Here is a 15,050-nt window from a genome sequence, read left to right on the forward strand (position 1 = left end):
CATTGCTTAGATTAATGAATTCGGAGAAGTCTCTAAATTTTCCTATATTCTTAATAATACTAGGTTACCAACACCTTATATATTTAACTGTAATAAATTGCTGATGGTGGACTATTCATGACCTCAAAAATGGCACTTTCATAAGGTTCAGTCTGGAGATAAAATAAATGAATAAATCAATAAACCAATAAATAAATAAATTTGTCCCAAAAAAGTATTTATGTTATTTTTATGGGATCTTCAGAAACTTAAAAAAAAAAAAAAGTTATATTAAACTAGTTTTTCATACAATGACTGCAAATGGTTCAATCTATTCAAATCTATTACCCCCACTATTGCTGCTGACATAGCCTGCTATTTCTCATGTCTTTGCTATTTTCTCTTCTTCAGAATTCGTCATTAATATTTCTGAAGACATCTGCTTTGCCCCTTTTCATTCTTTTCTATAGAAGCAGATGGGAGATTGCTAGCCAGAGGCAATAAAGACTATAACATTAACAATCTTCATTTTCAATGACATACTCTGATCACCATTGTTTCTTGAAAACGCTGGACTTGACTTTATAAGCATAAAGTTAAACATTTATTCCCTTAGTTCTGGATATTTTATTGTGAAATTCTAGATGTACAATAAGTAAGCAAACCTCTGTTGTTTTGCTCCTCCACAGACACACAGAGAAATAGTTGCCAGGGTTCTATTATTGATAAACTGTTTACAATCTCTTCCAAAACAAATGAAAAGAAGATAAGTTTCTCTCTCAAGCACCCTCATTATTTTCAGGACAAGCTTTTCAGACTTCTTGTTTCTCATTCCCATGACACTTCCAAAAATACCTAGGTATATGCAAAGCAAAAAACCCACTTTAAAAATATGTCAACATTTTCTCTACTTGCATATTATCTACCATTTATTCACACCAGAAGTATACAACAGATAAGATGCAATATCGCTGTCCAATCAGAATGAGAACCCTACATGCAGCACTACTCACTCCCAGCTCAAGATGTAGAATCTTTTTTAAAATAGTCTACATTTAGGTTTCCCTTCTTTGTGAAATCTAAGTTCACCCCCTTTGTGTCCTGTGGAACAGTCAACAGCAACTTTATTATACATAGAATATTTATTGAAAGTATACTGTGTGATTATATCTTATTATAGATAACTGAGTGAAAAAAATGAATTATTCAATAAATTGTCCTCTGACCACTAACAAGTTGTTTTGGAGAAAATGAATTCCAGATTGATGGCTTAGTGAAAAGTATTTAAATATTTATTTTCAGAGAGAAAAATCTCTAGATTTTTCTGATCTCTAGATTTTATCTGATCTCTAGCATAGGAAAATCTTTTAAGGTTAACAGTGATGAACAAAAGGTAAAGAAAAAGAGAAGTGCATTTGATAGCATCAGAATGTAAAACTTTGTATATAAAAAAGTGACCAAACACTAAAGCAAACAATAAACTGTAGGGAAAAAAAATCAGTGTGAATGTTACAGAAGGTAAATGAGTTTACTTTGAAGAAGGATTCAATATGCATCCATAGGAAATGAGTTGAGAACTAAATAGAAAAGTGGAAAATGATAAATGTGGGAAAATTTTGATACTGCCAACACAAAGTATCAAAATATTTTAGTGTTACTACTCAGTGCTAGCAATAGGGCAATGAAATAGCATTTCTGTACAGTGCCAATGAGACTCTTTTTGAAAATAATTTAGCAACATGTATCAAGAACTTTCTATCCTTTAATTTTAGGTTTATTATATAAGGAAATTATCTAAACTTCCCTCATATGGTTAAGATTAAAGTTTGATATAGCTGTTTGATAGAATACTGCTGCTGCTGCTGCTGCTAAGTCGCTTCAGTCGTGTCCGACGCTGTGTGACCCCATAGACGGCAGCCCACCAGGCTCCCCCGTCCCTGGGATTCTCCAGGCAAGAACACTGGAGTGGGTTGCCATTTTCTTCTCCAATGCATGAAAGTGAAAACTGAAAGTGAAGTTGCTCAGTCGTGTCTGACTCTTAGCAACCCCATGGACTGCAGCCTACCAGGCTCCTCTGTCCATGGGATTTTCCAGGCAAGAGTACTGGAGTGGGGTGCCATTGCCTTCTCCGTGATAAAATACTACACAGCCATTAAATTTGTAGTCCCATGGACTGTAGCCCACCAGACTTCTCTGTCCATGGGATTCTCCAGGCAAGAATACTGGAGCGGGCTGCCATTCCGACTCCAGGAGATCTTCTCTACTCAGGGATTGAACCGGCATCTCTTGCATCTTCTGCATTGACAGGCGGATTCTTTACCACTGAGCCACCTGGGAAGTCTCATTGGTATGAATGCTGATTGTTATTCAGGGCTAGGTAGAATCTGCTCTCCTATTCTTGATATTATTATAACATTATAAACATGGCTACATTTTAAAACACTCTTCATACGTTAATTTAATGGCTGTGTAGTATTCAGCCATTAAATATGACTTCAATGTATGAAGTCATACACACTCATACTGACATGTTTCTGTATTAGTGGACTCTAGTTACAAATGATAGAAGCCCAGGCTGAAATCAAACACACTACCAGGAGAATTTCATGGCACAGCTGGGTCAACACAGTGGCTGGAACCAGAGACCAAAGTGTGTCAGAATACTCTGCCCCACCATCCCTACGGTTTTGAGGTCACCTTCATCTACTCAGATTGACTCTTTCTACACAGCAGGGAATGCAGTGCTCTTGGGGTTGCAGGTCTCACAGCTTTGCCTGCAGGGAAGCACTGGCTCAGTTAAAGATTCTGTTTCACGCCCTGGACTAATCTCCGTGGCCAACAGACTGGTTTATGTGATTAGCAAACACAGCTTGAAAAACATAATCGACAAAGCAGGGTCCACAAAAAATAATAAGGGCTCTGGGCAAATAAAATGTGTTTGTTGCAAATGGAAACCTTTTTAAACAGGAAAATTTTAGAAATCAGCATTTTTGACAGTCTTCATTAAAATAAAAATAACATCATATGCAAAAAAATGAAATATACCAGTACACTTTTTTAAGTTCTGTATTAAAATTCAAGTCCAGGGGTTAAAAATGACAAATCCTTAAAGTAGACACTATTTCATTTAGTTGTCACAAAAAAATGGGTGATAGTATTATTGCTGCTGCTAAGTCGCTTCAGTCGTGTCCTACTCTGTGCAACCCCAGAGAGAGCAGCCCACCCGGCTCCGCCGTCCCCAGACCTCTCCAGGCAAGAACACTGGAGTGGGTTGCCATTTCCTTCTCCAATGCGTGAAAGCGAAAAGTGAAAGTGAAGTCGCTCAGTTGTGTCCGACTCCTAGCGGCCCCATGGACCGCAGCCCACCAGGCTTCTCTGTCCATGGGATTTTCCAGGCAAGAGTACTGGAGTGGGGTGCCATTGCCTTCTCCGGATAGTATTATTATTTCTAGTTTATTGTGTTGGTGAGCAAATTGAGTTTCAGTTTACTAAATTAGTGGGCATTCCAAAGGAGGTGAGTAGTCAGGAAGCTTAATTCCAGAGCCTGTAGTTCAAACACTTTGATATACATACAACAAAAATTGAAGGATGAAGGGGAAGAAATTGAAAATAACTGAACTTTCTAAGAGAGCGCTTCTATCTTGGCATCTAAACTTATTTGCATACTATAGTTCTTCCAGATGTAAACTAGTGTCCAGATGTCAGTACAACTGATCGGTTCACTTTTGTCCTTTGACTATTTTTTAAAATGATATTTTATTGGATATCCTCTTTTTTGCTGCTGCTGCTGCTGCTGAGTCGCTTCAGTGGTGTCCAACTCTGTGAGACCCTTTGGACTTCAGCCTTTCAGGCTCCTCTGTCCATGGGATTCTCTAGACAACAGTGCTTCAGAGTGTTGCCATGCCCTCCTCCAGGGGATCTTTCCCACCTAGGGATCGAACCTGGGTCTCCTGCATTTCGGGCACATTCTTTACCACTGAGCCACCAGGGAAGCCCATCCTGTTTCTTAGTTGTCCTCAACTGGGTTGGTTATACAAGTTTGTGCTTAATGGAAAGAAAGAAACCAATTCTATAGACAAATCTGAATGGCTTCGGATATCAAATCTCAATGCAAACTGTTAATCTAGTATGTGCAAACTGAAATGGAACAGTAACTTCCTAGGATGGTGCCTACAGGGTGTTGCTACTACTGTCATGATTTGGTTTTTCCTTGACTAAGAATCAGCTTTGCGGCTTTCACTTTATTTGAGCCGCCATCCCTCCACTTAGGCCTTAGGAGCAGAAAAGCAAGGCAGACAGTGTCTGATTTTCCTCTTTCTTGTATCTCCACGTAGGATGTATTCACCAAATATTTATTATACAAATAAATACTGTACTGGCAGTGTAAAGATGAATAAAACCATAGTACCCGTGCATTGTTTTAAATTACTATCAGGCACAAATACTGATTGTAATGCTAACCTTGGTAGAAGCAGTAACAGAGCATCTTGGAAGCATAGTTTGGTCCTATCGGCCTGGATATAAAAAGATCAGAAAAGATTCCTGGAGTAGTTGAAGCATTAGCTGAGTCTTAAAGAAAAGGTAAGATTTAGAAAAACGATAAGGGAGACATAGGCAGCAACACAGAGTATGTCCACAACAGGGATTAATTTTTTCCAACATTCCAGGGACAAAGATTTCATATACATTGACTTAGGGAGATGGTGCTCATTTCACCTGCTTGTGGCTGGTGTCCATCCCATTCACCCCTCCGATCTCCCACCCACTCCTACCCACCACGACAGTCTCTGCAAGTTGTAAGTAACAGTAAAGAAATTGCAGAAGTTGATGAGATTTAGCATGAAAATTAAACTCACACAAAGCAAGCAAGGCCACTGACCTGGAAGGGGCCTTTCTTCTGCGTGTACTCTTCCTCCACGTCGCCTATAGAAGACAGATTTCCTTTGGATCACAGAATCCTGGAGCAACCAAGACAGAGATTCTTTTGTTTTTGTTCAAAACAGTTCAGGTAAACCAGCCCCAGGCTGCAAACCTCCAAGTCGTAAATAATTGCTGTGGCGTGCTGTGAAATGCTATTGCCTGGGGCGGTCACTAATGTCAGAACAAGAGGGAGATCAGCTTCTGCAAAAGTGTGATGATAAACTTGACTGAGGGGCCAGAAAGTTTGTTGTGGGCACCTCACTGAGAGAAGAGGATTAGCCTAGGAAAAAGGGCAAGGGCTTTGGGTCAGACACAAGTGGATTGAATCCTGCCTCTTCTGCAAATAATTATGTGTCCTTGAACACCCCACCGCCTTCAACTTCCAGTCCATATCTACAAAATGGGAATAAGAAAACTTACTGTGAAATGTTATCCTGAAATGTAATAAAAGTATATTTAATCCTCCAACACAGAGAAGGTATTTAATCGGTAACTGTTCTCATCATTGTGGGCTTCCCCAGCTGTTCAGTGGTAGAGAATCTGCCTGCAATGCAGGAGATGCAAGAAACACAGGTTCGATCCCTGTATCAGGAAAAACCCCTGGGGGAGGGCATGGCAACCCACTCCAGCATTCGTGCCTGAAAAATCCTATGGACACAGGAGCCTGGTGGGTTACAGTCCATGGGGCCACAAAGAGGCAGACACAACTGAACAACTAACACATTGCTTAATAGTATGCTCAAGCAATGAATTCATATCCAAATCCATGGTCAATAGTATGCTCAAGCTTCCCTGATAGCACAAATGTTAAAGAGTCTGCCTGCAATGCAGGAGACCCTCGTTCAATCCCTGGGTTGGGAAGATCCTCTGGAGAAGTAAATGGCAATGCACTCCAGTATTCTTGCCTGGAGAATCCCATGGACAGAGGAACCTACTGGGCTACAGTCCATAGGGTTGCTAAGAGTCTGACACAACTGAAGTGACTTAGCATGCACACACCTTGTCATCACTGTATCCCATCCCAACTCTATCTGTTCAATACAGTAGCTTTAAAGAGGAAGGTTACAGCCCTAGAACCTTCCCTGGGCACTTCCCTGAAACTTCCCTGAGCATACTCAGATTCACTGTCCTAGGCCAGACCTATGTCCCCTTGCTAACTGTAAATTAATAAAACACCCAGCTAGATCTTATACAGTATTCTGTCATATTCATGCATAATCCATCTTCTGCCCTTAAATGTTGATACTCAGAACATTTACCTCACTTGTTTGGTTAGATGTGACATTCTCTTCTTGGGAAAAACTCTTCTGGCCTGGTCAAACGGATCATGTTACTTCTCAAAGCTTTAGCCATGATTCCTACTTCCAGGGCTGACAAAAATTCAGCTTATTGGGAGAAAAATTCTAAAATAATAATAAGAAACAAAATAGAGGCAATTGCCCTCAAAAGTTAATCTTTAAATATTTTGTTTGGTTCTTTGTTTGCTTTTTTGTTTCACTGAATACAGAATTATGAGTCAAAGCACCTTCAAGGAAAAAATGCATTAATAAGAAACCTGGGCACACTTTGAATTATACACTAAAACAGAATTCAGGTCCTTTTATGGAAAAGTAGCTTCAATATTTACTTCAGTCTATCTTTTGCCCATGAAATATTTCCATGTTTCTAACATACCATGTGCTAAGGAATATATATTTATCTTTGGGTGATATTTTCTGTAACTTGATACATCTCATGGAATTTCTTCCTACATCATTGAGTATTTCTATAAACAGATCTTAAAACTGTAAAATAAATGAGGTTTTTTTCCTGCTCTATTATTTATCCAAAAAAATTAAAATGCTTTTTATTTCAATCAACTAGAAATAATTTGGGAAAGGAGAAAAAACATATTCATATTATATTTATATTATAAATATTTATGTAATATAAACAAGGGAAGAGTTTATCCATTTTAGATTGTAGTATAGCAAGTTAGATAATTCAGATTAAAAATCCATGTTTTAGGTCTATAGGAGTCAGCCTGTCTACACCAATGCAATTAGGCAGCTAATTGTCATATCTGGCCATCTCTTTGTATACTGAAAGCAATCTAAACATTGTGTTTCATAATTTAAACTTTCACTGTTAGTGTAAGATACATGCCTTGTTCTTAGCATAAAATAGTCTTTCTTGGCAAAGCAAAGGATTTCTAATGATTACATTAACACTTCCCTTGTCCTCGGTAGCATTCCATCTTGCTATGGACCGTGGCTGAGGGCTAGCTGTTTCTCTAGGTTTCATACTTTCCTTCCTTACTGGAGAGTTGTTGCTGGCAAGTGACTATACCCCTTAATCCTCTCCCCCTTTCACCTACATATAGACATGTGACTGACTTGCCCTGTGGAATGGGAGCAGCTGTGATGATGTTACCTCCTTGCTGTGATGGGAAGCCACAGGTTGAAAATGGCAGAGCCCCCAACCACTTGGACTGTGTTTAAGTGAATGGGGCAAAGCACTTCAACTCCCCACCAGGAACATCTGCACTGGAGTACTGTACAAACAAAAAAAATGTAGTTGTCCTGTTATGTGACTAGCATCTGGGGGGGTTTGGCTTAAAATGGTTAGCGTCACCATAATGAGTACATGGTAGATATGTTAATAATTATTCAAAATATCTATGAAACAAATTTGTTACACAATATGCTTACTATAGAAGTCAATGCAGATGGGGAATTTGGATTGCTACCAAAGTTAGAGCACAATGTCAAAGAGGCCATCTGGGTAGACCTTCATTTTGTTTTATGTCTTCATAGATCCAGCATGATACAGATTCTAGCCCACTGTATAGTGGGTTCAGAGTTAAATTTGCTCAGGTGACCTAACATTAGCCAAATTGATAAGAAATAAATTTATTAACCCTGATGCCAATACATTCATTTATTATAACACCTGTACTGGTGTGAGTACCCAGGGTAATTCTGAGAAACATATTTACCAATCCTACCTTTTGAATTATTTTTTTTAATTTTTGCCCTAGATTCTATGAAGACCATAATCCTGTTAACGTAATTATTTTAAATAGCCAACCTACAGTACAAATGAGTAGAACAATGTTACATCGTAATCTCCCTACAAATATATCTGACTCATTTAGTAGATAGAGACTGGAAGGGATTTATTTCAAAACCATTTTTAAGATGGTGCTAAGTCACCTCAGTCATGTCCAATTCTTTGCAACCCTATGGACTGTAGCCCTCCAGGCTTCTCTGTCCATGAGAATTCTCCAGGCAAGAAGACTGGAGTGGGTTTTCATTCCCTTCTCCAGGGGATCTCCTTGACCCAGGGAAGAAACCTGCATCTCTTACTTCTCCTGCATTGATTCTGTGCCACTACCACCACCTAGGAAGCCCTTTTTAAGGTAGATTTCTCTTCCAGATGAGGTAAAGAATCCACCTGCCAATACAGGAGATGAAGAAGACTTGGGTTCGATCCTTGGGTCAGAAGACTCCCTAGAGAGGACGAAATAGCAACCCGCTCCAGTGTCCTTGCCTGGAAAATTCCATGGATGGAGGAACCTGGCAGGCTCCGTGTGGTCAGAGTCAGACACAACAGAGCATGCAGACATGCTGTACAAATGACTATAGAAATCTGCTTTATATGGATATTTATTAGTTTTACTGTAAATGATTGAAATTTCCTTCATTTGAGGGACCATATTATGCTGAAAAAACACAATATGGGTCATAATATCATAAAAGACAAGAAGTACGAGTGAAAAAAGAGGATTGAACAATTAGATAATGAGAAACCCCAAGAGCCCTGAAGAGAGATGTAGACATCAAAGTGAAAAGATGTTTCCCATGACATCAGTACCCAGATTGGTGGCCCAGAGAAAACCGAAGTGATTGGATTATTTATAGAATCACTGTGCTTATGTTCATGCTCTGTAAATACATCCCACATGCCTGAAGTACATGAAACTGGTCAATGTATTCAAAGAACACCTGGCCCATATGTTCTTCCTTCCTGAGTCAAAATTCAAACCAAAAATGCCCCATCAAATAGTAACATTTACTGAGTCAGGTGATTAGAAGGTCAAATGTAAGCGGTCGTATTTTGCAGGATAAGAAAAAGAGAAACCTTAATATGAAAAAAAAATTTTAATATTTAATGTGGATCATACCCACAGAATTGAGCATATCTAATGAGGAGTTCTAAATGTGCCTGAGCCCACTACAACATCAAAAATATCCTATTACAAATCAAAGGTCATAGACTGTGAAATGTGCTTTAAAATCTGTGTAGTCTGGAAAATTCTGTACAAGGACTCTTCTAATAAACCCTGCCATAAAACACCTTTTCTATCAATGACCTTCATTGTGTTAGTCTGGTCTACCAGAGAAGATGTATGCTTCACAAGCAAGAACTGAATTTGTTTCCTTCTTTTGTCTTTTTAGCCAAGAGAATTCCACGGACTGTTATAGTCCATGGGGTTGCAAAGAGTTGGACACAACTGAGCAACTTTCATCTTCACCCAGAATGGAGACAAGGAAGACAATCTACTGGAATGCAGAAATTAAAATGTTAGAACTCTTATTAACTTAATCTTGTTCTACTTTGTAAATGTTTAAAATATAATATTTTATTTATAAAACACCTATTTGGGAATACATACACAAAACTTTTTAATTAATAGTGATGTGGGAGTAAACATTTATAGATCACTACCTTACAGAAATTAGCATAAAAGATTATTAAAATAGTGTGCTGAGTGGGCTGTTGCCATGCCGGTGGTATAGCTGCAGAGAAAGTGAAATGGATGCCCATGAGATTGGATTCATTCTTTCATTCAGCAATTATGTATTGGGTATCTACTGTATGCCAGAGGCTGTGTGTGGCAACAGTCAGCAGAGGAATGATTGTGTTGTTAAAAATAGAGTGAAGTGACAGTAAATCCATGATCATTTTCCCAACTGGAATTGTCCTTCCTTCTTCTAAAAAGGGCTCTGATCCCTTTTCTCCAGGTAAGGACCTCCCTAGAGGAACCACCATTAGTATATGGCTGAGAAACTATGATTTACACCGTGGTCACTTAGTGAATATTTACTGACATACCATAGGATTGCCAGCACAGAATATAAAAAGATAATTCAATGATTCCAATATTGCTCAGGGTTGTGAAGTGCATATATTTTTCAATTATAGGGTCCAGGATCCCAAGAGGATAAATGGAATCCATATACAGTTGCCATGAGTGGCAAAGAATAATTTCTTACTACATCCTAACAACTGCCCTAACAGATACCTGGAGAGGCTTACATGCCGCCTTCACATGTAAACATATAATTAAATATATACAAGCAAATATATAGAACAGATTGTGATACAAGACCAAAATTAGAATGATCCCTGAGTTTAATGTACATGAGGGGATATGTTGTAATTGACAAATTATACACATAAGGCAGCCACATGATTTGGAATAATGTGCTCCACAAAAAGGAAATGTCTGACACACATTTGTTTTTTCTTTTCTATTTTTTTTCCTTCTTAAAGAACATTTACGTGGCTTGCTTAGTCACGTGATTTTCTGTCTTGCAGACATCTGGCTGAGTATGTCATGATGCTGTAATGCGTGTTGTGTCTCTCAAAGCAACATTTCTCCAAAATTCAACTCCTGTTTAAACAAAAGTAACTTTCTATTTCCATATGAAAATTAAGATTTAAAAAATAGCTTCAAGGGCCCCAGCATTCCCTAGGTCTATAAGAAAGGAGCTTTAGCAAGATTTGATCCATCTTCAAAAGAACCACAATCCTCAAGAGAAATCTATTTATGTAGAGATCACAATGATAAACCATGTGGTTGGCTTGATTACCTTAATAGATGAAAAAGTAGGAATCAGTCAACCAGCTGACTTTTACTCCCCTCACTCAGACATCTAATGGATGAGGACTCGAAGCAAAAGATTATTGCCTTTTTTGGCCACAGAATCTGCCAGAAACAGTTTCTGCTCTGAAGCACTAGGAAGAGAGAGAATTTTGAATGTCATTGGCTTTCCTCCATAATTCTTGATTCAGTATGTCTGCCAGCAACTTTCAATAAATTCTTCATTGTCCAAAATTATTATGATTCCTGGAAACAGGACTCAATCTGATTTAGATTCATGTGTTAATAATCAAAGATATCATAATAATATTATGTGAAGAATTAAGAATTATCAAATGTAAAAGAATGTGTTAGTAAAAATATAAACATGCTTTTCAAAATTATAAACATACCTTTTAACATACCCCAATGTATGTGTGTATGTAAAAGAGAAAACATACGTGATGAAAATATGATATAGACTATACTTAAAGTTATTTAGTCTTAAGCTCTCAGACTCACAAATAAAAAAGACTCTAGTAGTCTAGCAACATAGTTTTGAAGAAAGGAAAAGTGGAAGCAAGCCAACCTAGGAACTGATTAAGTATTCAGCAGAGAATTTTCTGTGGTTCTGTCAAAAGGCTCTGTCAGTGCATTTAACTGTGTGGACAAAAGGTTGTTGAAAACATACAAAAGATTTTTTTTTTCCAATTCAAATGCTATAGATGAAGTGATATTCACATAGAAGCACACCAGATCTTCAAAGCTTAATAAAAGCCACATCTATTCATTTTATGACTTGAACTTGCAAGTGAAGTAAGAAACTAATATAAAGCAAACATAAAAAAATATCTTTAGGAATGGAATTCTTATTTTTTAACATATTTACTTCAAGGCATACATTCAAGAACAGGGCAAGTGCTGGGGCAGACACAAAGCAGAGATGTGAGCAAGTTATTTCACCCTGATACAAGAATAGCATCATTTGTATTCAGCCTCAAAAGTCTCATTATGTGAAAAGTGGGCACACTTTTGTCTTGGAATATTTGTAAAGAGAAATCACCAGTTTAGCAGAACAGTCTGAAGACTTACATTCAAAGCAGCCACATATTCAAATTTCGATTAAGCCTGAGAAGTAAGCAAAATGACTCCATATATTTTAATGGCTCTTTGATTAAAAACTTCTTTACTTCCATGACTCAATAGGTATAATACTTTCAGTCAGTACTAACTCAACAATAGAGAAAAAAGCAACAGGTCAGATTGCATTTATGAGGACGTGAGAATTCTGTGCTCTTCTTCCTGCTAAGACTCTGTATTCCTGTGTGTGTGTGCTAAGTCACTTCAGTTGTGTACAACTCTGTGTGACCCCATGGACTGTAGTCCACCAAGCTCCTCTGCCCATTGGCTTCTCCCAGCAAGAATACTGGAGTGGTTGCCATGCCCTCCTCCAGGAGATCTCCCCAACCCAGTGATCAAACCCATGTCTGTTATGTCTTCTGCATTTTCAGGTAAGTTCTTTACCACTAGTGCCAACTGGGAAGTGCTCTATACCCTGTAGTCAAATCATAAAAGGCTCTGATTAGAAAGATCTTGGAAACATTTCAGAGAGAATTGCTCAAACTATGCTGTACAGACTCCTCAGTCCCATGGGGGCCAACAGGAGAGGAATGAAGTGACGGGGGGCAGGAGGACCAGAGATGCTCTGCTTTTCTAGTTAAAACTACTTTACTGGGCTTCCCCGGTGGCTCAGACGGTAAAGAATCTGCCTGCAATGCAGGACACCCGTGTTCAATCCCTGGGTTAGGAAGATCCCCTGGAGAAGTATTTTTGCCTGGAGAATCCCATCAACAGAGGAGCCTGGCGGGCTACAGTCCATGGGGTAGAAAATAGCTAGACACGATTGAGCAAATAACACACATGTAATAAGACATTAACAAAAAAAGAAAAGTGTTCTAAAATTTTTTTTTAACAAAACCTTTCCTCATTTTATAGAGACTAGAACAGAAACTTAGAGGACATACTTTCTTAAGTTCACAAAACTAGGTAGAGATGTAACCAAAGTTTGGATGTGTTTCCTTTGTCCAAGCTCACCTAGTGAATAAGGTATGTAATAAAGAGGCCACTTCTACTTAACATCTTTAAGACTTGGAAAAATCAGTCAATAGATTTAGGAGAGACCATCCTATCCAATCTCCCAGCCAGCACAGACATCCTTTCCATAGTGCCTATGACAGGTGGTTATTCGCCCCCCATGTAACTCCCCTCCCAGAGACAGGGAGATCACTGTCTCATGTGATAGTACATTCTAGAGTGGGGGCACCTCTAAACTAAAAGTGTTTTCAGGAGCTGGGAAAAAACTCTACTACTTGGAACTCTGGACTTAAACCTAATTTATGAGCCAAGCAAAGGGATAAGCAATTCAAAATCATTGCAAATATGAATATTAGTGTCTGTATTTAACACAGTTAGGCAGAATGTATTTCTTCTGCACTCTCATAAAGTTCAATATATCAGTAAGGAAAACTTTGAGCAGCAAATCACAGAAAACTTGACAAACAGTGGCATAAACCATAAACATAATTTTTCATTTTCTTATTAAGTGATTTGGAGATAAGCAGTACTTAGATAGATACAGTGGTTCAACAATATTATTGAGGACTCAGGCTCCTTTGCTCTTTTCAGGTTCTCAGTATTTGTCTCTTTCTGTCTTATTAGTAATGCTGTGTTTCATTTGAAGGCCAACTGGCTTAACAAAAAGGGGAAGCACAAAGAAGAAACATTTTTTAGAGTGTCTCAAAATATTGTACAGGTAAAAGGGTTCTCTGGCTTATGAAATTACATACTGGATTCCTTTGGTGGGAAATTTCATTTCTTTCAGAGGAAATAAAATAATCCAGCTAAGTTGCTCAATTACAGTAGCCTTGTATTGAATCATTCTGCTTACCTTTTACTCTATTTATAAATACTTCTGTTATAATAAAGCTTTCCATGAAGATTTTCCTGTAGGGGAAGAAGACCATTAGTGGGCCAGAAGACTACATTCCAATGTGGTTAAATAAATTTAAAAAATCACAGAAAATTTGAAGCTGTATGAAACTCAATTCATGTCTAGACTTGGCCATATATGAGTTGTGTGAACATGGATGGTTTATTCAATATTTTTGAACTTCAATTTCTTCATCAATAAAATAGGAGCCTCCATAAATAAGAGAGACTATGTAAAGGTTCAAACAAATAGAAGGAATGTACTGATTGGTTTCAGGAAGAAGGAAAAAAGGAAGGACGTTCAGAAAGAGGCAGAAAGAGAAGAAGGAAGGAAGGAAGTTATTTTTCCATTATTTAGTTGATGTTTTGACTTATATATAAGTACCATAGGAGATTAGTTACAATAAGTCAGTCAAAAGTAACCCCTGAAATCAAGAAATTTTTTGTTTGGGATCTAAGACCTACTTTTAAGCTCTGGAACTCCAACCAAGATTCTTTGCTCAAGCAGGCATAGTCATTTCAAATGATAGCTCCAGACTGCACATTGTGGATATCATACCCAATAGCTTTCTATTGGGTCATACAAAAAATGACACCAACCAGGTCCCCACCTTCTAGCAGTTATCCTCTGAGATCGTCAACACAGATATACCCATACTGAGGCATGGAGACAGCACCAAGATGCTCGTGGCTATAATATGATATCAATTCAAACAGAATATTCTTCCTCCCCAACTGGAATTTTATTTTGTCTTCCAGTGGCAGAACGCAGATTAAAAGTCAAGTTCTCTTCCTGCATCTCGTTACTGACTTTAGTCACAGAAAAACCAGCTCTCCTGAAAATTGCTGAATATGATCTACAAGGACTCAAGCATATGGGAGTTAGTATTATGTGTGACAGAATACAGAATATTTTTCTTTAAGTTAAAGAACTTTCAGTTCAGTTTAGTTCAGTCATTCAGTCATGTCCAACTCTTTGCGACCCCATGAATCGCAGCACGTCAGGCCTCCCTGACCATCACCAACTCCCGGAGTTTACCCAAACTCATGTCCATCGAGTCGGTGATGCCATCTAGCCATCTCATCCTCTGTCATCCCCTTCTCCTCCTGTCCCCAATCCCTCCCAGCACAGGGTCTTTTCCAATGAGTCAGCTCCTCCCATCAGGTGGCCAAAATATTGGAGTTTCAGCATCAGTCCTTCCAAAGAACACTCAGGACTGATCTCCTTTAGGATGGACTGGTTGGATCTCCTTGCAGTCCAAGAGAATCTCAAGAGTCTTCTCCAACACCACAGTTCAAAAGCATCAACTCTTTG

At 38.4% G+C, this 15,050-nt stretch overlaps 1 long non-coding RNA gene across 1 annotated transcript; it reads right to left on the reverse strand.

Annotated features, from left to right (window-relative positions):
* Nucleotides 1-586: 586 nt before the first annotated feature.
* LOC123328977 lies at nucleotides 587-5,230 on the reverse strand. Its single transcript, XR_006544039.2, has 2 exons — nucleotides 4,859-5,230; nucleotides 587-834 (listed from the first exon to the last, which is right to left on the reverse strand). It is a non-coding gene; the product is annotated as an uncharacterized LOC123328977 (long non-coding RNA).
* Between the last annotated feature and the right edge of the window lie 9,820 nt (nucleotides 5,231-15,050).

Source organism: Bubalus bubalis, chromosome 13, assembly GCF_019923935.1.
Source record: "Bubalus bubalis isolate 160015118507 breed Murrah chromosome 13, NDDB_SH_1, whole genome shotgun sequence".
Taxonomy (NCBI): Eukaryota; Metazoa; Chordata; class Mammalia; order Artiodactyla; family Bovidae; genus Bubalus; species Bubalus bubalis.